At 43.5% G+C, this 26,032-nt stretch overlaps 1 protein-coding gene across 1 annotated transcript in view; it reads right to left on the bottom strand.

Moving 5' to 3' along the window:
* The window catches only part of LOC143764772 (carbonic anhydrase-related protein 10-like), a 2,293,337-nt gene that overhangs the window by 1,067,009 nt on the left and 1,200,296 nt on the right, over window positions 1–26,032 (bottom strand). The window lies entirely within an intron of this gene.

The following is a 26,032-nucleotide window of genomic DNA, read 5'->3' as shown; positions in this document are numbered from 1 at the left end:
GGCACAGACTCTAGCGAAACCAGAGCTACGGTTATCAGACTCTCAGTGGGGACAATAAGCCGAGGCTCCTCTTCCTCCTCCACAGATGACACAACGGAGTGAGAGAGAGCGTCGGCACGAATGTTCTTCTCCCCGAAAGAAAATGGAGAGTGAAATGGAACCAGGAGAAGAACAAGGACCATCTAGCCTGGCGAGAATTTAACCGCTGGGCTGTCTGCAGGTACACCAAATTTTTATGGTCTGTGAAGACTTGGAAAGGAAAACGAGCTCCTTCCAAGAGATGTCTCCACTCCGAAAAAGCCAACTTCATGGCCAGAAACTCCCTGTCCCCAATGGAATAATTCCTCTCTGCTGGTGAGAAGGTCTTAGAAAAGAAGAAGCAAGGATGCTTCCAACCTTGAGCATCTTTTTGTAAGAGGACTGCTCCAGCACCAACAGATGAGGCATCCACCTCCATGATAAAGGGTTTGTCTACATCGGGGAGATGTAGGATGGGAGCGCTAGCGAAGTGTGACTTTATGGAATTAAAGGCCTTGGAGACCTCCTCAGACCACAATTTGGGATTTGCTCCCTTCTTGGTAAGGGCAACCAAGGGAGCTACCAAAGTTGAGAAGTGTGGAATGAACTGTCGATAGTAGTTAATGAACCCCAGAAAGCGCTGCACCGCTTTAAGAGAATGGGGTTCCTGCCAGTCCATCACAGCCTGTAGCTTGGCAGGATCCATAGCCAAACCCTGGGCAGAGATAATATAACCAAGAAATGGCAAGGACTCCTGCTCAAACACACACTTCTCCAATTTGGCGTAGAGGGAGTTTGCCCTTAAGAGGTCAAAGACTTTGCGAACATCTCTCCGATGGGAGTCAATATCTGGAGAGTAGATGAGAATATCATCCAGATAGACTACGACTGAGGTGGTGAGCATATTCCGGAAGATGTCGTTCACAAAGTCTTGGAAAACAGCTGGGGCATTACAGAGCCCGAAGGGCATCACCAGATACTCATAGTGCCCATCCCTGGTTTTAAAAGCCATCTTCCATTCATCCCCCTCACGGATGCGAATCAGGTTGTAAGCACCCCGCAGATCTAATTTTGTAAATACCCTTGCTCCCCGTAACCTATCAAAAAGCTCAGATATCAGGGGTAATTGGTATTTGTTCTTAATGGTGATGGCGTTAAGACCCCTGTAATCTATACATGGATGCAGTTCTCCATTCTTCTTCTGAACAAAGAAGAACCCAGCCCCAGCAGGCAACACTGACTTCCTGATGAACCCTCTTGCCAGATTCTCTTGGATGTACTAAGACATAGCCTCCGTCTCTGGGAGAGATAACGGATAAACTCGACCCCGGGGAGGCTCAGCACCAGGCAAGAGGTCAATCGGACAGTCATATGGGCGGTGAGGCGGAAGGGTCTCCGCTGCCTTTTTGGAGAACACGTCCGCATGAGACCAGTATTGCTTGGGGAGAGAGGATAGATCTGCGGGTACCTCTGTAGTAGCAACCTGAACGCACTCCCTTTGACACCTACCCTCACAAGACTCACCCCATCCCAAAATTCTGCCTGAGGACCACTCGATATGTGGAGAGTGGTACCGTAACCAAGGTATTCCCAACAGGACCTCATCAATTCCCTCAGGTATAACGAGGAGAGATATTGTCTCCTGATGGGATGGCGACATGGACAGAGTAAAAGGAATGGTCTGGTGAGTTATCTGTGAGGGCAGTGTCGACCCATTCTCCACTCGTACCGTAACTGGTTGCGCTTGCATAACCAGGGGTATTGCGTGACGTTGGGCGAAGGAGGAAGACATAAAATTGACCTCCGCCCCAGAATCCACGCAGAGCTCTACTGAGTGGGAAGATGAGCCAATAATAATTGTCCCCTTAAAGGACAATTTTGAGGCAAACGTCGCCGTATCTAGTGTACCTCCACCGACTACCACTAGAGGCTGACGTCTCCTCGACCGCTGGGAACATCTGGTGACAAGATGTCCAGACTGCTGGCAAACATGACAGACCTTGAGTGCCCAAGCGGTCCGGGACTTAGAACCCGCTCGAGACACCTCCCTGGACTCATGTGACTCAGGAACCTGGACCGGAGATTCCAGAGGTTTGGCGAAGGTGGGAGCCAGCCGAAACCTCTGCCTACACTGGGCTCGCTCTAACCTCCGCTCATTAAAATGGAGGTCAATACGGGTAGAGACAGTTATTAACTCCTCCAGCGTGGCTGGAATCTCCCTAGTGGCCAGAGTGTCTTTAACGTGATCAGCCAGCCCCCTCCAAAATATGGGGATAAGGGCTTTATCCAACCACTCCAGCTCTGAAGCTAAAGTTCGGAAACGGATGGCAAATTGGCTGACCAAGGACTTACCCTGAGTTAATGCCAGCAGTTGGAGCGCCATATCATGGGTGACTTGAGGTCCTAGGAAGACCTGTTTCAAAGTGCTCAGAAACAATGGAGCACTCTGCACCACACGATCGTCATGCTCCCACAGCGGCGTAGCCCATTCCAACGCCCTGTCCGACAAGAGGGACACAATAAATCCCACCTTAGCCCGCTCTGTGGGAAAACGTGCAGCCAGTAGCTTGAGGTGAATAGAGCACTGACTCACGAATCCCCCACAAGATCAGCTTTCTCCAGAAAAATTTTCTGGCAGCTGGAGGCGCGAAAATGTCGGAACAGGGGTGGCAGTGGACAAGGTTGCTGCAGCCACGCTAGCAGCCTGTACAGCAACTGCAGAAATATCCACAGCTGAGGTTGAGCTCTCGAGAGCTGCCAACCTACCCTCCAGCTACTGGATATACCGCAAAGATTGCTGTATGTCCGCCATTTACTAGCAAGACCCTGGGGCTAGTATTATGTTGGGGCTAGCGGAACGCACCAAAATAATATATAGATTTTATTATGATAGATGCGTTCGCAGCCCGGGGTCCACCGTGCAGGAGAACCTGCTGCTAGCAAATAGCGGAACTAAATGACGGTGTTTAGCTCAATCTGTTACTTCACAGAGCAGCCGAGAACTCAAAGCACTGCGCCCTGTTAGACTCCACAGAGGCACAGGCTAACTGCCTAAACAAGAGCAGTCAGTGGTCATGCATGCACACTAAACTCCTCGCCGGAGGTGCGAGCATTCTAAGGGCTTATTTAGGCCAGGTCCCTGAATACCCAAGCATACAAACTCCTCGCCGGAGGTGCCAGCATTCTAGGGGCTTATTTCAGCCGGGTCCCTGAACACACTCATACAAGACCACACTGGCCCAAAGTACGTAAATAAAGAGCAATACTAGTGCATGGCCATGCGGCCATGCGGCCATGCGAGCCTTAAATAGTTGCAGCGCGTACAGGACTTTCCTGGAAGGACCAATGAGAGGCTGCCACAGAGCGTGAGCACCTTCAGGACCTCAGCTGCAGTGTCTGATCATGTGACCCTCGATCTCCACTGAGAGATCTTACTCTGGGCATGCTCAGAATGAGAAAAGCTGGACTTAGTCCCAGAAGCGCCTGCTCGCCGCTGCCCAGCACTGACTTCAATGGCAGAAGCAGGAAAAGCAGCAGTCACTCTCTGTACAGAGTCAGACTGAGCGAGACGCTGGGACCGACGTCTCTGCTGAGCAGACTCCATTGTGGCAGGAGAAGAATGGGAGACCACAGCGGAGATGGCCCGAGATTCCTCCTGTGCAGAGATGGGAACTCGACCCCTAACACTGAATTGGGATCATACAGAGGACATAAAAGCCTTATAAAGGTTCTTGGGTTTCGCCAGTTACTGCAGAAGGTTTATCAAAGGTTTTTCTGAGGTGGTCAAACCTTTGACAGACATGAAAAGGAAAGGGACAGACTTTTCCAATTGGTCCAGTCTGGCCTGAGAAACTTTTAATTCCTTGAGAAGATGTTTTGCATATGCCCCAATCCTTATATAGCCTGATGTCACTAAGCCATTTATTGTAGAAGTTTATGCATCTGAAGTGGGGTTTGGGCTGTGTTGACGCAGAGAGTGTTTCCTAGTAAATGGTGTCCTGTGCACACTTTTCTAAGAAACTATCATCCGCTTGAAAAAACGATGATATTGGTAATAGGGCACTCTTGGCAATTAAGTAGGCTTTTGAAGAGTGGCGCCATTTTCTGGAAGGGGGCCTGGTAATCAATGATCATAAAAATTGTGAATAGGTACATAATAATTGTGAATAAGGACCTATACTACAGAAAGGAGTATTTATTGCTGCTATAAATTCTGACCATGAAAAGGAGGTGGTAGAGGCTCAGGGAGATGCCCCGGCTGCCTGTCCTTTAGGTAAACTGTACATACCTGTGAATCTATGTCATAAAGTGAACATCAATATTCGGTTTGGAAGAAAAGCCACTACAGATCTTATTACTCGGCGTTTTGGGTGGATTGGGGTGCATCAGAATATTTGGGAGTATGTAGGTGCCTCTAGTGTGTGTTTACTTTCTAAGACCCCTCATACTCGTCCATTTGGGTCTCTCCAATTATTAGTAATTCCCTGTGAATCTGGAACTCATTTATCAGTAGATTTAATTACTGATTTACCAGTATGTTCAGCATGATGTCTCATTTTATTGCATTATCCACCTTACCCAATGCCATCCAGGACAGCGATGATAATTGGTGCGAACTGTAAAGCGCTGAGGAATATGTTAGAGCTATATGAAAAAATAATAGTAATGCCAAGACCTTGGCACAAATTTTCATTAAAAAAAATAGCGAGATTGCATGGGATTCCTACCGATATTGTTTCTGACTGGGAGATTTGCTCTGCTGGCTTATGGACAGGGTAAAAAAATGCCTTTTAGTAAATTTGTCTTTGTCATATTTTACTTCAATTCTTTTCAGTAGAGAAGGAAATACAACAAAGTTTTTATGTTCTTAACTGCAGTCATTATATTATAAGGCATCATGTACTCACAATTGCTCAAATTGGCCTTCTACCCAGATAATTCTTCTGTTTTCCATTAGGTGTATGAGATTAACTGGAGACAAGGTTCTTCCACCAACATAGAAGAGGATTCTTTACTGTTAGGGCAGTGAGAATTTGGAATTTCTTGCCTGAGGAGGTGGTGATGGCAAGCTCAGTCGAGGGGTTAAAGAGAGGCCTGGATGTCTTCCTGGAGCGTAACAGTATTGTATCTTACAGGTATTAGGTTCTTTAGAAGGACGTAGATCTGAGGATATATTCTGACGGAATATAGGCTGAACTGGATGGACAAATGTCTTTTTTCTTTTTTCCTTGCTAACTATGTTACGATGTTAATATGTAACTGATTCCTTCTAAGCTCTATGTAAAAACAGATAGCCAAATTTCCCTGTACGACTCATAGGTCACTGCAAAAGTCTGTGACATGGGGGAGGAGGGAGAAACTGGGTCTGGAATCGAAAAGGAAATGGTTTATGCAGAGAAAAGAGACTCCCTGCTTCTACATAGAGAAAAGAGAATAATTAAGAGAGCAGAAAGGAAAAATGAGCAATTGTACTATGCTTACAATAAGAAAAAGGTATAAAAATATGATAATAAAAAGACATACAACTTATGCAAAACAATATCAAAATTAACAGGAGAAACTTGCAGAAATCATCTAACTGGTAGTTTGCTTTCTGCTCCCTGAGGGGGGGTGAATGGAGTTGGTGGAGCACATCAGCTTCTCAGGCTGCCCTCCCATGTGAACACAATTCTCTGTCTGCAGCCTAAATTTATAACTTTGGTCTGGAAGTCAGGTTTCTAGACCGGCCCCTCAGGTCACTATCATAACTGCTGCCTGTTTGATTGGGCCGCTAGACCTCCTGGTGGGATATGGAGACACAATTCCTACTAGTCCCAAGGAAGTACCTATTAACACCTAGGTGCGACTTGCCTTCAGGACAGATGTTACATTATCACTAGTCACACATATAACCCTAGACATAGGTCACTACACACATATAGATATATATATATATATATACACATATTTCACCACAGTTTCCTTCTGCTGTTTTTCATCAATTAATTTGTAATTAATATATACCTCTAAAATACGTGTCTAGCTGCTCTTTCTGAAAGGCATGACAATGCATGATAGTACAGCTTTCTAAAAAGAAAAAGAGTTTTGGCAAAGTGCAAGGAATTTGTTGCAATTCTACAAATACATATTTATAAAAAAAATTAAACTTGGCTTATCAAACTTGTATTTTTCAATACAATTTTATGTTGAAGGTATTTCCTTGTTTTTTCTAATTTATTGTGCAATTATAATTCTAATAGATCTAAGGGCAGGTGGATATGACAGTATTTTCAGTCCGAGTGCGATCAAAACTTCTCACTACGATCAATGTTATTCTACACTGTGTTCCAAATTATTATGCAAATAATATTTCCTCATACTTTCTCTAAATTACCTATCTGAATTGCAGTCATTGTTATTTTCCAGTCATCTACTATTCTAGTATAATTGACAAATATCAGCAGGAAGAGTATAACCCAGTAAGTAAAACATAACTTTTACTAGAAAATCATTAAAAATAAGAACAATAATAGAACAAACAAATAAGTGCTCACGCCGAAAACTGTGCTCAAGATAAAAAACTGGCTTGATCTCACCAATTACGGACAGGGGATCTCCAAAATGATAAGTCGGATGATCCCAGGGAGGGTCCACACAATAGAGTAATGAAGGGGACAGGAACCTGCTACCCTGTCGTGCCCCAGTATCAGACTCCTGTCCTCACAAGGACAGGCCCAAGTATGCTCTACTTTGGACACCCCCCACCATATGTATATGACGCCTTGGGAGGCGTCATATACATATGGTGGGGGGTGTCCAAAGTAGAGCATACTTGGGCCTGTCCTTGTGAGGACAGGAGTCTGATACTGGGGCACGACAGGGTAGCAGGTTCCTGTCCCCTTCATTACTCTATTGTGTGGACCCTCCCTGGGATCATCCGACTTATCATTTTGGAGATCCCCTGTCCGTAATTGGTGAGATCAAGCCAGTTTTTTATCTTGAGCACAGTTTTCGGCGTGAGCACTTATTTGTTTGTTCTATTATTGTTCTTATTTTTAATGATTTTCTAGTAAAAGTTATGTTTTACTTACTGGGTTATACTCTTCCTGCTGATATTTGTTAACATATCCCCAAGAGTTGGCATACGACTTGGTTTTCCAAGTCATAGCTTATTTCACTACTATTCTAGTATAATTGCAATGTTTTGGAACAAACTGCCTATGAAAACAGTATCTTTAAAAAAAAAAAAAAAACACTCAAAATGCCTGTTCCAAATTATTATGCACAGCAGAGTTTTCAACCTTTTTTTTTATTTTGAAGAAAAAAAAAGGTCAATTGTGAAGTTATAAGCATTATCAGCTTCTTACAAAATGAAATCAAACAGTTTTCAAGTGAAAACTTTATTCTAGGTGATGTTACATTTGCACATAGGACCCCTTGTTCGAAAGAAGCTTCTGAACTCTCTCGTCCATTGAATTTGTCAGTTTTTGGATGGTTTCTGCTTCAATTGTTTTGCATGTGGACAGAATACCCTCCCAGAGCTGTTGCTTAGATGTGAACTGCCTCCCGCCATCATATGCAAATTGCCTCTTCTGAGAAAAAGAGGACTTAACTCTATAGCGCCACCTGTTGGAAGTAGCGATCCTACAAGTCACAATCAACCCTCTAACGAGTCGTGCAATATGACTTAGGATAAAAGCCAAATCAGTATCTCAATTCGCAGACACGGTGTTTCGGGCTGTTGGCCCTCGTCAGTGCGAAGCATGAGAAATGATTTGGGTAGGTGAGAGGCTCTGGACTGGGGTCTAAGGGGTATCGTTTCTCCTTATGGAGAGTGACATACCATCTCTTGCTTGTCAAGGTAAAGAGGCTTATTTGCCGTACCATGCTCCTCTGGGAATTTAAATATGCAAATTGCCTCTTCTGAGAAAAAGAGGACTTAACTCTATAGCGCCACCTGTTGGAAGTAGCGATCCTACAAGTCACAATCAACCCTCTAACGAGTCGTGCAATATGACTTAGGATAAAAGCCAAATCAGTATCTCAATTCGCAGACACGGTGTTTCGGGTTGTTGGCCCTCATCAGTGCGAAGCATGAGAACTGATTTGGCTAGGTGAGAGGCTCTGGACTGGGGTCTAAGGGGTATCGTTTCTCCTTATGGAGAGTGACATACCATCTCTGGCTTGTCAAGGTAAGGAGGCTTATTTGCCGTACAATGCTCCTCTGGGAATTTAAATATGCAAATTGCCTCTTCTGAGAAAAAGAGGACTTAACTCTATAGTGCCATCTGTTGGAAGTAGCTATCCTACAAGTCACAATCAACCCTCTAACGAGTCGTGCAATATGACTTAGGATAAAAGCCAAATCAGTATCTCAATTCGCAGACATGGTGTTTCGGGCTGTTGGCCCTCGTCAGTGCGAAGACATCATAGACACTCCTTTTGATGATGCTCCAGAGGTTCTCAATGGGGTTGAGGTCAGGGGAAGATGGTGGCCACACCATAAGTTTGTCCTCTTTTATGCCCATAGCAGCCAGAGATGCAGATGTGTTTTTTGCAGCATGAGACGGTGCATTATCATGCATGAAAATGATCTTGCTGCGGAAAGCACGGTTCTTCCTCTTGAACCATGGCAGGAAGTGTTGTTTTAGAAACTCCACATAGATTATGGAGTTCATCTTTACCCCTTCAGGGATTATAAAGGGGCCGACAATCTCTCTCCCCATGATTACAGCCCAAAACATTACTCCACCTCCTCCTTGTTGGTGCCTTGGCTGGTTGATGGACACCCCATAAAAACACGGCTATCATCCACTCCATCCATCCGGACCATCGAGCGTTGCACGGCACTCATCGGTGAACAAAACAGTTTGGAAGTCAGTCTTCATGTATCGTTTGGCCCACTGGAGCCTTTTCTGCTTGTGTGCAGTGGATAGAGGTGGTCGACAGGATGGCTTACGCTGAGCTGCAAACCTCTGAAGGACCCTGCATCTTGTTGTTCTGGGGACGTTGGAGGCACCAGCAGCTTCAAAAACTTGTCTGCTGCTATGACAAGGCATTTTTGCAGCTGCTCTTTTAACCTTACGCAATTGCCTGTTGGAAAGAGTCCTCAATTTTTCCTTATCAGCACGCACGCGTGTGTGCTGGGAATCAGCTACATACTTCTTGATTGTGCGATGATAACGATGAAGTGTCTTGGCAATGTTGATTGTAGTCATGCCTTGTCCTAAATACTCCACAATTTGTTGCTTCTCAGCAGCCGACACATCCTTTTTCTTTCCCATTTTGGCAAAAAATGTAGGCTGCTTAATAATGTGGAACAGCCTTCTTAAGTAGTCTTGCCTTTATTTGGACACACCTGCCAAACTAATTTGCACAGGTATCTGCAATTGCTTTCAGTGATATAAAGAGCCCTGACACACATCACCATCAATGAGTTTAAATGACAAACAAAAAAATTCTAACCTCATCACTCCTAAACTTTGTGCATAATAATTTGGAACACAGTGTATAGAGTCGTGAACATGTCAGAGTTTTTCGTCTCGTCGAGCCAGTCTAAGGAGAAAAATTGCTGCATGTCCAAGTTTGATTCAATATTCACATCGCACTTGGCCATGCAAGTCAATGAGTCGATGGAAACCATCGGACTGCACTCAGATGACAGCTGAGTGCAGTTCGATTTCCACATACTGGCTGTCACGACTCTGCAGCCGGGTGTCCCTGGACCAGGGGATCCTTCCCTCTCCCTAATGCTAGAGGCACCCTAACTTGCCCTGTTCCCAGGATTACTTCTGATAGTCATAATGCCAGGGCCTACTACCTTGCATTAGCTCCTTAATCTGCCCTCAGTCTGTACCCCTCCCCCATGCAGAGAAAAGGGGTGTAGTAGTGTACCATAATACACCAACCAGACTCGCAAGGTAATACGAACAGGGAGAATGAAAAATACCAAACATACAAATATACTCACACATATACAGTAACAGAGGAATGCATCTGGGAGTGAAGAATGGAATTAAATGAAAGAAGAAGAAAGGGAAATACACCATTTAGATGATACACTAAAGCTATAGTAGATCACATAGAGTACACATATATTAAACATAGAATATACAGCACTGTAAAAAATTAAGAGACCACCACATCAAAACCCTGTCACAAGCAGCTCAATCTCCAGACCTGAACCCCATTGAAAACCTCTGGAAAGTAATCAAGAGGACGATGGATAGTCACAAGCCATCAAACAAAGAAGAACTGCTTAAATTTTTGCTCCAGAAGCAGTGTGAAAGACTAGTGGAAAGCATGCCAAGCATGAAAGCTGTGATTAAAAATCATGGTTAATCCACAAAATATTGGTTTCTGAACTCTTCCTGAGTTAAAACATTAGTATTGTTTTTAAATTATTCTAAACGTATTTTCTTTTCATTATTTGAGGTCTGAAAGCCCTGGGTTTTTTTTTTTTTTAATTTTGACCATTTTTTTTGTCAGAAAAAAATTAAAAAATGTATTGCTTGGAAATTCGGAGACATGTTGTCAGAAGTTTATAGACTATAAAAGAACAATTTACATTTTACTCAAAAATATACCTATAAATCGGTTGTCATGGTTATTCTTTGCAGCCTTTGGTATTACTGCTGCTGGGTGGCACCGTTGGTCATTTGTTGTCCGTGTCACCGGTCACATGGCTGGATCATAGCGGTGCTGTATATGTATGCGTGTTTATTTATATATACGCCCTTTTTTACCATGATAATTGTACTATTCATGAACATGTAACCCTTGTGCAGGGGCGGATTATCAGAGGGTCAATATGGGCGGTAGCCCAGGGCCCAGTGGTGTGGGGGTGCCCTGGGCTACCGCACAGATTGACCCTCTGATAATCCGCCCGAGTGTGACTGTGAATGCCCGCCATCATTTATGTGCCCCCGGACCCGGTGGGCAGAGACAGAGGGCCCTCATCGGGCCCCTTCTCATCTGCTCACCGGGCCCCTTCCAGCACTGCGGCGGTTTCCTATTGACGTGCGGGCGCGCGCCCGCACATCAATAGTTAACAACAACCGCCAGCCAATTGGAGGCTGGCAGCTGAAGTCGGCCGCAGCGCACACGTCGCCGGCATCTGACGTCATTGTCAGTCGCCAGCGAGTGTGCGCTGCTGGAGGAAGCTCGCCGCCTGGAGCGCTGGTCAGGTGAGGAGACTTTGTTTGTTTTTTTTGGTTTTGTTTTGTTTTTTGATAAGCTAACGGTGGACACACTGGGGGCAATGCTGGAGGACTCACTGGGGCAATGCTGGAGACACTGGGGCAATGCTGGAGACACTGGGGCAATGCTGGAGACACTGGGGCAGATTGCTGGAGACACTGGGGCAATGCTGCAGACACTGGGGCAGATTGCTGGACACACTGGGGGCAATGCTGGAGACACTGGGGCAGATTGCTGGACACACTGGGGCAGTGCTGGACACACTGGGGCAATGCTGGACACACTGGGGGCAATGCTGGAGACACTGGGGCAGATTGCTGGAAACACACTGGGGCAATGCTGGAGACACTGGGGCAGATGCTGGACACACTGGGGCAATGCTGGAGACACTGGGGCAATGCTGGACACACTGGGGCAATGCTGGACACACTGGGGCAGATTGCTGGAGACACACACTGGGGCAATGCTGGAGACACTGGGGCAGATTGCTGGACACACTGGGGCAATGCTGGAGACACTGGGGCAGATTGCTGGACACACTGGGGCAATGCTGGAGACACTGGGGCAATGCTGGAGACACTGGGGCAATGCTGGAGACACTGGGGCAGATTGCTGGAGACACACACTGAGGCAATGCTGGAGACACTGGGGCAGATTGCTGGAGACACACACTGGGGCAATGCTGGAGACACTGGGGCAGATTGCTGGACACACTGGGGCAATGCTGGAGACACTGGGGCAGATTGCTGGACACACTGGGGCAATGCTGGACACACTGGGGCAATGCTGGACACACTGGGGGCAATGCTGGAGACACTGGGGCAGATTGCTGGAGACACTGGGGCAATGCTGGAGACACTGGGGCAGATTGCTGGAGACACACACTGGGGCAATGCTGGAGACACTGGGGCAGATTGCTGGACACACTGGGGCAATGCTGGAGGACACACTGGGGCAGATAGATGGAGACACTGGGGCAATGCTGGAGACACTGGGGCAGATTGCTGGACACACTGAGGCAATGCTGGAGGACACACTGGGGCAGACTGATGGAGACACTGGGGCAATGCTGGAGACACTGGGGCAGATTGCTGGACACACTGGTGGTAATATGCTGGACACACTGGGGCAATGCTGGACATACTGGGGCAGATTGCTGGACACACTGGTGGTAATATGCTGGACACACTGGGGCAATGCTGGACACACTGGGGCAGATTGCTGGACACACTGGGGCAGATTGTTGGACACACTGTCTGGGGGCAATGCTGGACACTCTGGGGGCAATATGCTGGAGTCAGACACTGGGGTAGATTGCTGGAGACACTGTCTGGGGGCAATGCTGGACACACTGGGGCAGATTGCTGGACACTGGGCAATATACTGGACATACTGGGGCAGATTGCTGGACACACTGGGGGTAATATGCTGGACACACTGGGGCAGATTGCTGTACACACTGGGGGCAGGACTGGAGGCATGGGCAGAATGTAGACAAGGGGCATGATTGGAAACACGGGGCAGAATGAAAGACATGGGGCAGGATTGGATCATGGGGCAGGAGGATACGATGGAGACAGATGGGGCAGGATGGGGAGATCATATGGGGTAGAATGGATACTCATGAGGGCAGGATGCGAGAACATATGGCTGGAGCCAGGAATGAGACACACGGGGCCAGGGTGGGGAATATTATTACCATAGGGGCTAATTAAGGGATATTATTACTGCAGTGATGTATTTATTTTATTTTTTGAGTATACTGTTTTAAATGGGGGGGGCAGTCCTGTTACTGTGCAGAGTGACACTATATCGCCTTTTTTTCTCCATGTGGTGTAATGTAGAAGTTGTGAAAAATTAAGTAATGTGTTCTGCAAGCAGAACTCGAGATAACTCTGTTATTTTCTGCAGAAACGAGTCCTGACTGGAAGAAATGATGGCGGGCTGTGCTGGATGAAAGATGAAGGACTTCACCTAGAGACGTCACTGGTGAGTCAGTGTTACCTATACACTGACACTATACACTGTATACTATATACAGAGGTCCGGTGTACAATGTCACCAGTGATCACTGTATTACCTATACATTATATACAGAGCTCCTGTGTATAATGTCACCAGTGATCTCTGTATTACCTCTACACAGACACTGCATACTAAGTACAGATCTCCTGTGAATACTGGCACTTCTGGTGATAGTATTGTGATTTTTTTTTTTTTAATTACTGATCAGTATTGCAGTATTCAGTCACTATGTGGTGGTAATATGTGGTCTGGAAATGGTGTTGTGGTATTTGTCCCTTGAATGTGCTATTTGGTCACCAAGTGGTGGTAATATATGGTCTTGACATGGTGCAGTGGTATTTGTTCCTTGTATGTGATATTATTCGATCACTGTGGTTGTAATTTGTGGTCTGGTCATGGCTCGGTGGTATTTGTTCCTTGTATGTGATATTATTGGTCAAAATATACCTAAATTGTATTGCAGATTTTAACAAATATTTAATAGGTTACAGTAGAGTAGGGCCCGGCCATTTTTCTGGAATAATCTGGTTCGGGTATAACATGACCCCCGTCACATGACCCCCGTCACATGACCTGGGAGGCCCACAGTGTCTGAACAGCCCAGGGCCCTGGCTACCCTTAATCCACCCCTGCCCTTATGTGATGTCGTTAAAGGTTCTTGTGACATATACTTGAGTCTCATACCCTCAGCAATAGTTATTGGTGAACATATATCTATATCTCTACGATGAATCTTATTGGTGGATGCATTACATTGGATGGCGTCTGACATCAATTCCATTTTCAAAATGAGGCTTCACTTGCTGGCACATGTGCAATTGAGGAGATGATAGGACCGGTGAGACTTTGTTTTATATGTACTGCTGTGCCTAACATTGTATTCCATATTTATGGCTTCATACTGCCTGTTACTTTCTGACAATTAACCTTAGCCTTTACCTGCTTATACTGCTATGCTTTGTTACAGTGCCCGTACTATTTTTGGAATATGTCATTAAGACCTTGATCATATTGGGTTGTACAGTGCCTTGCGAAAGTAATCGGCCCCCTGGAAGTTTTCAACCTTTTCTCACATATCATGCTTCAGACATAAAAATACCAAATGTAAATTTTTGGTGAAGAATCAACAACAAATGGAACACAATTGTGAAGTTGAACGAAATGTATTGGTCATTTTAAATTTTTGGGGAAATTCAAAAACTGAAAAGTGGGGCGTGCAAAATTATTCGGCCCCTTTAGTTTCAGTGCAGCAAACTTACTCCAGAAGTTCATTGTGCATCTCTGAATGATCCAATGTTGTCCTAAATGCCTAATGATGATAAATATAATCCACATGTGTGCAATCAAGTCTCTGTATAAATGCACCTGCTCTGTGATAGTCTCAGGGTTCTGTTTGAAGCACAGAGAACATCATTACGACCAAGGAACACAACAGGCAGGTCCGTGATACTGTTGTGGAGAAGTTTAAAGCTGGATTTGGATAAAAAATGATTTCCAAAACTTTAAACATCCCAAATAGCACTGTGCAAGCGATCATATTAAAATGGAAGGAGTATCATACCACTGCAAATCTACCAAGACCCAGCCGTCCCTTTAAACTTTCATCTCAAACAAGGAGAAGACTGATCAGAGATGCAGCCAAGAGGCCCATGATCACTCTGGATGAACTGTAGAGATCTACAGATGAGGTGGGACAGTCTGTCCATAGGACAACAATCAGTCGTACACTGCACAAATCTGGCCTTTATGGAAGAGCGGCAAGAAGAAAGCCATTTCTCAAAGATATTCATAAAAAGTGTCGTTTAAAGTTTGCAACAAGCCACCTGGGAGACACACCAAACATGTGGAAGAAGGTGCTCTGGTCAGATGAAACCAAAATCGAACTTTTTGGCAACATTGCCAAACGATATGTTTGGCGTAAAGGTAACACAGCTCATCACCCCACTGTCAAAAATGGTGGTGGCAGCATCATGGTTTGGGCCTGGTTTTCTTCAGCAGGGACAGGGAAGATGGTTAAAATTGATGGGAAAATAGATGGAGCCAAATACAGGACCATTCTTGAAGGAAATCTGTTGGAGTCTGCAAAAGACCTGAAACTGGGATGGAGATTTGTCTTCCAACAAGACAATGATCACAAAAATAAAGCAAAATCTTCAATGGAATAGTTTACACATAAAAGTATCCAGGTGTTAGAATGGCCATGTCAAAGTCCAGACCTCAATCCATTCAAGAATCTGTGGAAAGAGCGGAAATCTGCTGTTCACAAACCATCTCCATCAAACCTCACTGAGCTCGAGCTGTTTGCCAAGAAAGAATGGGCAAGAATTTCAGTCTCTTGATGTACAGTACTGACCAAATGTTTGGCCACACCATGTCATTTAAAGATTTTTCTGTATTTTCATGACTATGAAAATTGTACATTCACACTGAAGGCATCAAAACTATGAATTAACACATATGTGATTATATAATTAACAAAAAAGTGTGAAACAACTGAAATTATGTCTTATATTCTAGGTTCTTCAAAGTAGCCACCGTTTGCTTTGATGACTGCTTTGCACACTCTTGGCATTCTCTTGATGAGCTTCAAGAGGTAGTCACCAGGAATGGTTTTCACTTCACAGGTGTGCCCTGTCAGATTTAATAAGTGGGACTACTTGCCTTATAAATGGGGTTGGGACCATCAGTTGTGTTGTGCAGAAGTCTGGTGGATACACAGATGATAGTCCTACTGAATAGACTGTTAGAATTTGCATTATGGCAAGAAAAAAGCAGCTAAGTAAAGAAAAATGAGTGGCCATCATTACTTTAACCCCTTCACCCCCAAGGGTGGTTTGCACGTTAATGACCGGGCCAATTTTTACAATTCTGACCACTGTCCCTTTAGGAGGTTATAACTCTGGAACGCTTCAACGGATCTTGGCGATTCTGACATTGTTTTCTCGTGACATATTGTACTTCATGATAGTGGTAAAATTTCTTCGATATAACTTGCGTTTATTTGTGAAAAAAACGGAAATTTGGCGAAAATTTTGAAAATTTTGCAATTTTCCAACTTTGAATTTTTATGCCCTTAAATCACAGACATATGTCACGCAAAATACTTAATAAGTAACATTTCCCACATGTCTACTTTACATCAGCACAATTTTGGAACCAAAATTTTTTTTTGTTAGGGAGTTATAAGGGTTAAAAGTTGACCAGAAATTTCTCATTTTTACAACACCATTTTTTTTTAGGGACCACATCTCATTTGAAGTCATTTTGAGGGGTCTGTATGATAGAAAATACCCAAGTGTGACACCATTCTAAAAACTGCACCCCTCAAGGTGCTCAAAACCACACTCAAGAAGTTTATTAACCCTTCAGGTGTTTCACAGGAATTTTTGGAATGTTTAAATAAAAATGAACATTTAATTTTTTTTCACACAAAATTTATTTCAGCTCCAATTTGTTTTATTTTACCAAGGGTAACAGGAGAAAATAGACTGCAAAAGTTGTTGTACAATTTGTCCTGAGTACGCTGATACCCCATATGTGGGTGTAAACCATTGTTTGGGCGCATGGCAGAGCTTGGAAGGGAAGGAGCGCCATTTGACTTTTCAATGCAAAATTGACTGGAATTGAGATGGGACGCCATGTTGCGTTTGGAGAGCCCCTGATGTGCCTAAACATTGAAACCCCCTACAAGTGACACCATTTTGGAAAGTAGACCCCCTAAGGAACTTATCTAGATGTGTGGTGAGCACTTTGACCCACCAAGTGCTTCACAGAAGTTTATAATGCAGAGCCGTAAAAATAAAAAATCATATTTTTTCACAAAAATGATCTTTTCGCCCCCAATTTTTTATTTTCCCAAGGGTAAGAGAAGAAATTGGTCCCCAAAAAATGTTGTGCAATTTGTCTGAGTACGCAGATACCCCATATGTTGGGGTAAACCACTGTTTGGGCGCATGGCAGAGCTTGGAAGGGAAGGAGCGCCATTTGACTTTTCAATGCAAAATTGACTGGAATTGAGATGGGACGCCATGTTGCGTTTGGAGAGCCCCTGATGTGCCTAAACATTGAAACCCCCTACAAGTGACACCATTTTGGAAAGTAGACCCCCTAAGGAACTTATCTAGATGTGTGGTGAGCACTTTGACCCACCAAGTGCTTCACAGAAGTTTATAATGCAGAGCCGTAAAAATAAAAAATCATATTTTTTCACAAAAATGATCTTTTCGCCCCCAATTTTTTATTTTCCCAAGGGTAAGAGAAGAAATTGGTCCCCAAAAAATGTTGTGCAATTTGTCCTGAGTACGCAGATACCCCATATGTTGGGGTAAACCACTGTTTGGGCGCATGGCAGAGCTCGGAAGTGAAGGAGCGCCATTTGACTTTTCAATGCAAAATTGACTGGAATTGAGATGGGACGCCATGTTGCGTTTGGAGAGCCCCTGATGTGCCTAAACATTGAAACCTCCTACAAGTGACACCATTTTGGAAAGTAGACCCCCTAAGGAACTTATCTAGATGTGTGGTGAGCACTTTGACCCACCAAGTGCTTCACAGAAGTTTATAATGCAGAGCCGTAAAAATAAAAAATCATATTTTTTCACAAAAATGATCTTTTCGCCCCCAATTTTTTATTTTCCCAAGGGTAAGAGAAGAAATTGGTCCCCAAAAAATGTTGTGCAATTTGTCCTGAGTACGCAGATACCCCATATGTTGGGGTAAACCACTGTTTGGGCGCATGGCAGAGCTTGGAAGGGAAGGAGCGCCATTTGACTTTTCAATGCAAAATTGACTGGAATTGAGATGGGACGCCATGTTGCGTTTGGAGAGCCCCTGATGTGCCTAAACATTGAAACCCCCCACAAATGACACCATTTTGGAAATTAGACCCCCTAAGGAACTTATCTAGATGTGTTTTGAGAGCTTTGCACCCCCAAGTGTTTCACTACAGATTATAACGCAGAGCCGTGAAAATAAAAATTCTTTTTTTTTTTTCACAAAAATGATTTTTTAGCCCCCAGCTTTTGTATTTTTACAAGAGTAACAGAATAAACTGGACCCCAAAAGTTGTTGTCCAATTTGTCCTGAGTACGCTGATACCCCATATATGGAGGGTAACCACTGTTTGGGCGCATGACAGAGCTCGGAAGGGAAGGAGCGCCATTTGGAATGCAGACTTAAATGGATTGGTCTGCAGGCGTCACGTTGCATTTGCAGAGCCCCTGATGTACCCAAACAGTACAAACCCCCCACAAGTGACCCCATATTGGAAACTAGACCTCCCAAGGAACTTATCTAGATGTGTTGTGAGAACTTTGAACCCCCAAGTGTTTCACTACAGTTTGTAACGCAAAGCCGTGAAAATAAAAATTCTTTTTTTTTTCACAAAAATGATTTTTTAGCCCCCAGCTTTGTATTTTTACAAGGGTAACAGAATAAATTGGACCCTACAAGTTGTTGTCCAATTTGTCCTGAGTACGCTGATACCCCCTATGTGGGGGGTAACCACTGTTTGGGCACATGACAGAGCTCGGAAGGGAAGGAGCGCCATTTGGAATGCAGACTTAAATGGATTGGTCTGCAGGCGTCACGTTGCATTTGCAGAGCCCCTGATGTACCCAAACAGTACAAACCCCCCACAAGTGACCCCATATTGGAAACTAGACCTCCCAAGGAACTTATCTAGATGTGTTGTGAGAACTTTGAACCCCCAAGTGTTTCACTACAGTTTGTAACGCAAAGCCGTGAAAATAAAAATTCTTTTTTTTTTCACAAAAATGATTTTTTAGCCCCCAGCTTTGTATTTTTACAAGGGTAACAGAATAAATTGGACCCTACAAGTTGTTGTCCAATTTGTCCTGAGTACGCTGATACCCCCTATGTGGGGGGTAACCACTGTTTGGGCACATGACAGAGCTCGGAAGGGAAGGAGCGCCATTTGGAATGCAGACTTAAATGGATTGGTCTGCAGGCGTCACGTTGCATTTGCAGAGCCCCTGATGTACCCAAACAGTACAAACCCCCCACAAGTGACCCCATATTGGAAACTAGACCTCCCAAGGAACTTATCTAGATGTGTTGTGAGAACTTTGAACCCCCAAGTGTTTCACTACAGTTTGTAACGCAAAGCCGTGAAAATAAAAATTCTTTTTTTTTTCACAAAAATGATTTTTTAGCCCCCAGCTTTGTATTTTTACAAGGGTAACAGAATAAATTGGACCCTACAAGTTGTTGTCCAATTTGTCCTGAGTACGCTGATACCCCCTATGTGGGGGGTAACCACTGTTTGGGCACATGACAGAGCTCGGAAGGGAAGGAGCGCCATTTGGAATGCAGACTTAAATGGATTGGTCTGCAGGCGTCACGTTGCATTTGCAGAGCCCCTGATGTACCCAAACAGTACAAACCCCCCACAAGTGACCCCATATTGGAAACTAGACCTCCCAAGGAACTTATCTAGATGTGTTGTGAGAACTTTGAACCCCCAAGTGTTTCACTACAGTTTACAACGCAGAGCCGTGAAAATAAAACATATTTTTTTCCCACAAAAATGATTTTTAGCCCCCCAAATTTTTATTTTCCCAAGGATAACAAGAGAACTTGGACCCCAGAAGTTGTTGTTCAATTTGTCCCGAGTACGCTGATAACCCATATGTTGGGGTAAACCCCTTTTTGGACGCACGGGAGAGCTCGGAAGGGAAGGAGCACTGTTTTACTTTTTCAACGCAGAATTGGCTGGAATTGAGATCGGACGCCATGTCGCATTTGGAGAGCCCCTGATGTGCCTAAACAGTGGAAACTCCCCAATTCTACCTGAAACCCTAACCCAAACACACCCCTAACCCTAATCCCAACGGTAACCCTAACCCTACCCCTAACCTCACCTCTAACCGTTTAATGAACATTTTCTGACAGTCATAAGTGCCACGTATTTAAGTGCCACGTATTTAAGTGCCACATATTTAAGTGCCACGTATTTAAGTGCCACGTGTTTCAGTGCCACGTGTTTCAGTGCCACGTGTTTCAGTGCCACGATATTTCAGTGCCACGTATTTCAGTGCCACGTACTATAAATACTATAACTATGTGGTTATACGTGGCACTGAAATATCGTGGCACGTAAATACGTGGCACTTAAGTACGTGGCACTTAAGTACGTGGCACTTAAGTACGTGGCACTTAAGTACGTGGCACGTAAATACGTGGCACGTGAATACGTGGCACGTAAATACGTGGCACTTAAGTACGTGGCACTTAAGTACGTGGCACTTAAGTACGTGGCACTTATATACGTGGCACTTATATACGTGGCACTTATATACGTGGCACTTATATACGTGGCACTTATATACGTGGCCACTGAATATCGTGGCACTTATATACGTATATAAACGTATATTTTAGTGCCACGTATTTCAGGTTAGGGGTAGGGTTAGGGGTAGGGTTTTTTTTTTTTGTTTGTTTTCTTGTGTTTTTCTATAAAAACGCATGCGTCTAAAAACGCATGCATTTTACCACGTTTACATGCATTTTTTCACACATGCGTTTTTTTAAAAAACGCATGCAGATAAAAACGCAAGTGTGAAACCAGCCTAAAAGACGCTTTTTATAGCAAAAAAGTTTTTGCGTCTCCACATTTTGAGACCTATAATTTTTCCACATTTTGGTCCACAGAGTCATGTGAGGTCTTGTTTTTTGTGGGACGAGTTGACGTTTTTATTGGTAACATTTTCGGACACGTGACCATTTTTGATCACTTTTTATTCCGATTTTTGTGAGGCAGAATGACCAAAAACCAGCTATTCATGAATTTCTTTTGGGGGAGGCGTTTATACCGTTCCGCGTTTGGTAAAATTGATAAAGCAGTTTTATTCGTCGGGTCAGTACGATTACAGCGATATCTCATTTATATAATTTTTTATGTTTTGGCGCTTTTATACGATAAAAACTATTTTATAGAAAAAATAATTATTTTGGTATCGCTTTATTCTCAGGACTATAACTTTTTTATTTTTTTGCTGATGATGCTGTATGGCGGCTCGTTTTTTGCGGGACAAGATGACGTTTTCAGCGGTACCATGGTTATTTATATCCGTCTTTTTGATCGCGTGTTATTCCACTTTTTGTTCGGCGGTATGGTAATAAAGCGTTGTTTTTTGCCTCGTTTTTTTTTTTTTTTTCTTACGGTGTTTACTGAAGGGGTTAACTAGTGGGGCACTTTTATAGGTTGGGTCGTTACGGACGCGGCGATACTAAATATGTGTACTTTTATTGTTTTTTTTATTTTATTTAGATAAAGAAATGTATTTATGGGAATAATATTTTATTTTTTTTTTCATTATTTTGGAATATTTTTTTTTTTTTTTTTTTTACACATTTGGAAAAAAATTTTTTTAACTTTTTTACTTTGCCCCAGGGGGGGACAATACAGATCGGTGATCTGCCAGTTTGGATAGCACTCTGACAGATCACCGATCTGAGGAAAGTGCAGGCTGCTTCACAGTGCCTGCTCTGAGCAGGCTTCTGTGAAGCCACCTCCCTCCCTGCAGGACCCGGATCCGCGGCCATCTTGGATCCGGGTCTGGGAGCTGCAGGGAGGGAGGTAAGACCCTCGCAGCAACGCGATCACATCGCGTTGCTGCGGGGGGCTCAGGGAAGCCCGCAGGGAGCCCCCTCCCTGCGCGATGCTTCCCTGCACCGCCGGCACACCGCGATCATGTTTGATCGCGGTGTGCCGGGGGTTAATGTGCCGGGGGCGGTCCGTGACCGCTCCTGGCACATAGTGCCGGATGTCAGCTGCGATAATCAGCTGACACCCGGCCGCGATCGGCGGCGCTCCCCCCGTGAGCGCCGCTGATCGCGTATGACGTACTATCCCGTCGGCGGTCATACGGGCCCACCCCACCTCGACGGGATAGTACGTCGGATGTCAGGAAGGGGTTAAGAAATGAAGGTCAGTCAGTCCGAAATATTGGGAAAACTTTGAAAGTGTCCCCAAGTGCAGTGGCAAAAACGATCAAGTGCTACAAAGAAACTGGCTCACATGAGGACCGCCCCAGGAAAGGAAGACCAAGAGTCACCTCTGCTTCTGAGGATAAGTTTATCCAAGTCACCAACCTCAGAAATCACAAATTAATGGCAGCTCAGATTATTGACCAAGTCAATGCCACACAGAGTTCTAGCAGCAGACACATCTCTACAACAACTGTTAAGAGGAGACTTTGTGCAGCAGGCCTTCATGGTAAAATAGATGCTAGGAAACCACTGCTAAGGACAGGCAACAAGCAGAAGAGACTTGCTTGGGCCAAAGAACACAAGGAATGGACATTAGACCAGTGGAAATCTGTGCTTTGGTCTGATAAGTCCAAATTTGAGATCTTTGGTTCCAACTACCGTGTCTTTGTGCGACATAGAAAAGGAGAATGGATGAACTCTACATGCCTGGTTCCCACCGTGAAGCATGGAGGAGGAGGTGTGATGGTGCCTTACTGGAGACACTGATGGGGATTTATTCAAAATTTAAGGCATACTGAACCAACATGGCTACCACAGCATCTTGCAGTGGCATGCTATTCTATCCGGTTTGTGTTTAGTTGGATTATCATTTTTCAACAGGAGAATGACCCCAAACACACCTCCAGGCAGTGTTAGGGCTATTTGACCATGAAGGTTAGTGATGGCGTGCTATGCCAGATGACCTGGCCTCCACAGTCACCAGACCTGAACCCAATCGAGATGGTTTGGGGTGAGCTGGACCGCAGAGTGAAGGCAAAAGGGCCAACAAGTGCTAAGCATCTCTGGAAACTCCTTCAAGATTGTTGGAAGACCATTCTCGGTGACTACCTCTTGAACATCAAGAGAATGCCAAGAGTTTGCAAAGCAGTCATCAAAGCAAAAGGTGGCTACTTTGAAGAACCTAGAATATAAGACATCATTTCAGTTGTTTCACACTTTTTTGTTAAGTATATAATTCCACATGTGTTAATTCATAGTTTTGATGCCTTCAGTGTGAATGTACATTTTTCATAGTCATGAAAATACAGAAAAATCTTTGCATGAGAAGGTGTGTCCAAACTTTTGGTCTGTACTGTACAAAACTGATGGAGACATACCCTAAGCATCTTGCAGGTGTAATCTAAGCAAAAGTTTGTGCAACAAAGTATTAAGTTAAAGGGGCCGAATAATATTGCACTCAACACATGTCAGTTTTTGAATTTCCACAAAGAATTTAAAATAACCAATAAATTTCGTTCAACTTCACAATTGTGTCCCACTTGTTGATTCTTCAACAAAAATTTACATTTGGCATCTTTATGTTTGAAGCATGATATGTGGGAAAAGGTTGAAAAGTTCCAGGGGGCTGATTACTTTCGCAAGGCACTGTATATGCCTTGCATTTAATCTCTGTACTTTGCATGTATTTTGAAATGTATACGTTATGTTTTATCAATGCTCATCAGTCTAGAATATTTTCTATTTTCTGTCCTGTATGTTTGCTCTAATTTTTAATTATTGTTAAAATAAAACTTACATTTTTAAGATATATTTTTTGCCTTGCTCTTTTTTCTATCGCTTTTATACCATATATCAGTAGAGCGCACTCCCGGACATTTAACTTGTGTATCCTAGTGGAGTTGATCCTGAGATATGTATTTATATTGTTTGCATTATTCTATTTGTTAACAAATTCTCCTCTGGATCACAATGGATTTCAAAGCCAGTGATTTCATAGCCTAATGTAAAAAACAATGTGATCTTTTTAAACAATGCTCCTTTTTGGTTTTAAATGACACCTGAGTCACAAGTTGATGAGCAAATGCAAAAACTTACGGCATAGAGGAAAAAAATATATGGTGGACTAGAGTCTCGTTAGCTTATCAGGAGATTATAAATTTAAAAAAATAGTCCCATTGAGGTCCAACTTTGGTTTATAAGCTAAAGTTATGAAAATGAGATGGGGGAAGCTACATCACGATGTTCATTTGCATTTATGCAAATTAGAATGGAAATTAACAGAACCCATTGCAGGAACAAATGGAAAAAGAAATCCAGGCCAACAATCAACCACAATTTCATGCAGACCTAGAGAAGGACTATGAAATCTGGGAAAGATAAAGTAGTCATATAAAAAAGACCAAGTAGATGTTATAGATTATGAGAGCAACACAATATTCACTGGCATTGGAAAACCTTAGGAAGTTCCTTAGTGACCTCTATATTTTCTAAAACTCACAATAATATCTCAATAACTAACTAAGAACATAGGAGCAAACAAATTTTGAGAAACAATCCTGGAAGGTAAAGCTCAACAGGATACCTCCTTCATGATGTTCAAAAGAAGGCAAGATGATGAGTTGAAGATAATTAATGTGTCTCACCACCAATTCTCTAGAGCCTAAATAATTATTTTGTCAAGCGTGTTAATATTTCTCCTACTTATTGTTCTGATTCCTTTACATCCTTTATGTTCAAAAAATATATTCACCTCTTTGCAGAAAATAAATTTAAGAATAAATGACATTGGAGGAAATCATCAAGTTAGGCAAAGAAACAATAGCTATCTTTGAATCTATTGCTAAGTATCACAAAAACTGTGCTATATAAAAGATACAACAGATGTATACATATGAATTTCATGTTGCCTAACATAAAATAACTAAATGAGGTACCCACACCATATCCCAATATCAGAAAACAAGAGAAGGTAATGTTAAAAGAAATGCAAACATGGAAGTGTATTTAGGACAGCAGCTAAAGGGCAATCTTGTAATTTGGTTGAATGCAAGCTATGAATACAATACCTTTAAATTGCTGGGTATTATGAATTGCTAAAAAAAAAATATCCTTTAACCTTCCAACTTCGTTTTAGGTTGAACTGTTTGGTATCGTAGAGAAATCAATCAATAATGGAATAATTATTATTTTTTTAAATGGAAACAATGGTGCTAATGGTGACTTTTTAAGTTATTCCAAAACACCACAAAAACTCACAAAACCCACCTTCGAGACCTATAGTAGCATATAGTGGAGTACTCTACGGCCTAGTATGTCAGGTACTTAACTTCTGTTTGAAACCGCTGGTATCTTCATTACTTTTGTACGTTAAATGGTTAGTCTGGTATCTAAAATGAATTTTCTAACTGTCTTTACACCCTAACCACTTTTGTAATGATCTTACATTATGCATAATGTGGGTTCCATGCCAGCTCCCTGCTGCTGTCTTCTATCGGTGTTACAGGCAGAGAGTGGCGCCAGTGCTGTCCCACAGCTTGTAGCACCGCCTTCAAACTAGTCATCATCAGGGGGTGATGATAGAAGCAGTAAGTGATATCAGCATCATCCTCTGTTGATGACTCATTTGAGGACAGAGCTACAAGCTGTAGGGTGGTGCTGATGTCACTCTAGGCTTTGATCTCCGCCCCCTGTCAACATCTTTCACAGAAGCTACAATGGTGACAGAATCAGAGATCCAGCGCTGCATTCAGATCTCCAACAGCGTCTATCATCCAGGATTCAGAAATTTTTCACAGGGGTGAGTAACTGCAGTGCTGCCAATGTGACATCCTGTTCCAGGAGGGGAAATGGGCTCTGCGTGGAGTGCAGCCCAAGCCTCCTGTGACGTCCTGTTTGAGACTACTCTCAAATGAAACATCACTGGAAGTACAGTAAGAAAACATTCAGCGACTGGTTAGATAGGGAGTAGTGTAGGGTATTGTGTAATTAAAAGGAACCTGTCACCAGTTTTTGAGCCTATGAACAAATGCCATCACCTTTAACTGCTTCTGTGCTGCAATCCACAAGCGTGTCTGTCAGC

Source organism: Ranitomeya variabilis, chromosome 4, assembly GCF_051348905.1.
Source record: "Ranitomeya variabilis isolate aRanVar5 chromosome 4, aRanVar5.hap1, whole genome shotgun sequence".
Taxonomy (NCBI): domain Eukaryota; kingdom Metazoa; phylum Chordata; class Amphibia; order Anura; family Dendrobatidae; genus Ranitomeya; species Ranitomeya variabilis.
The sequence above is the reverse complement of the archived record's forward strand: the minus strand, read 5'-3'. Positions and strand labels throughout refer to the sequence as shown.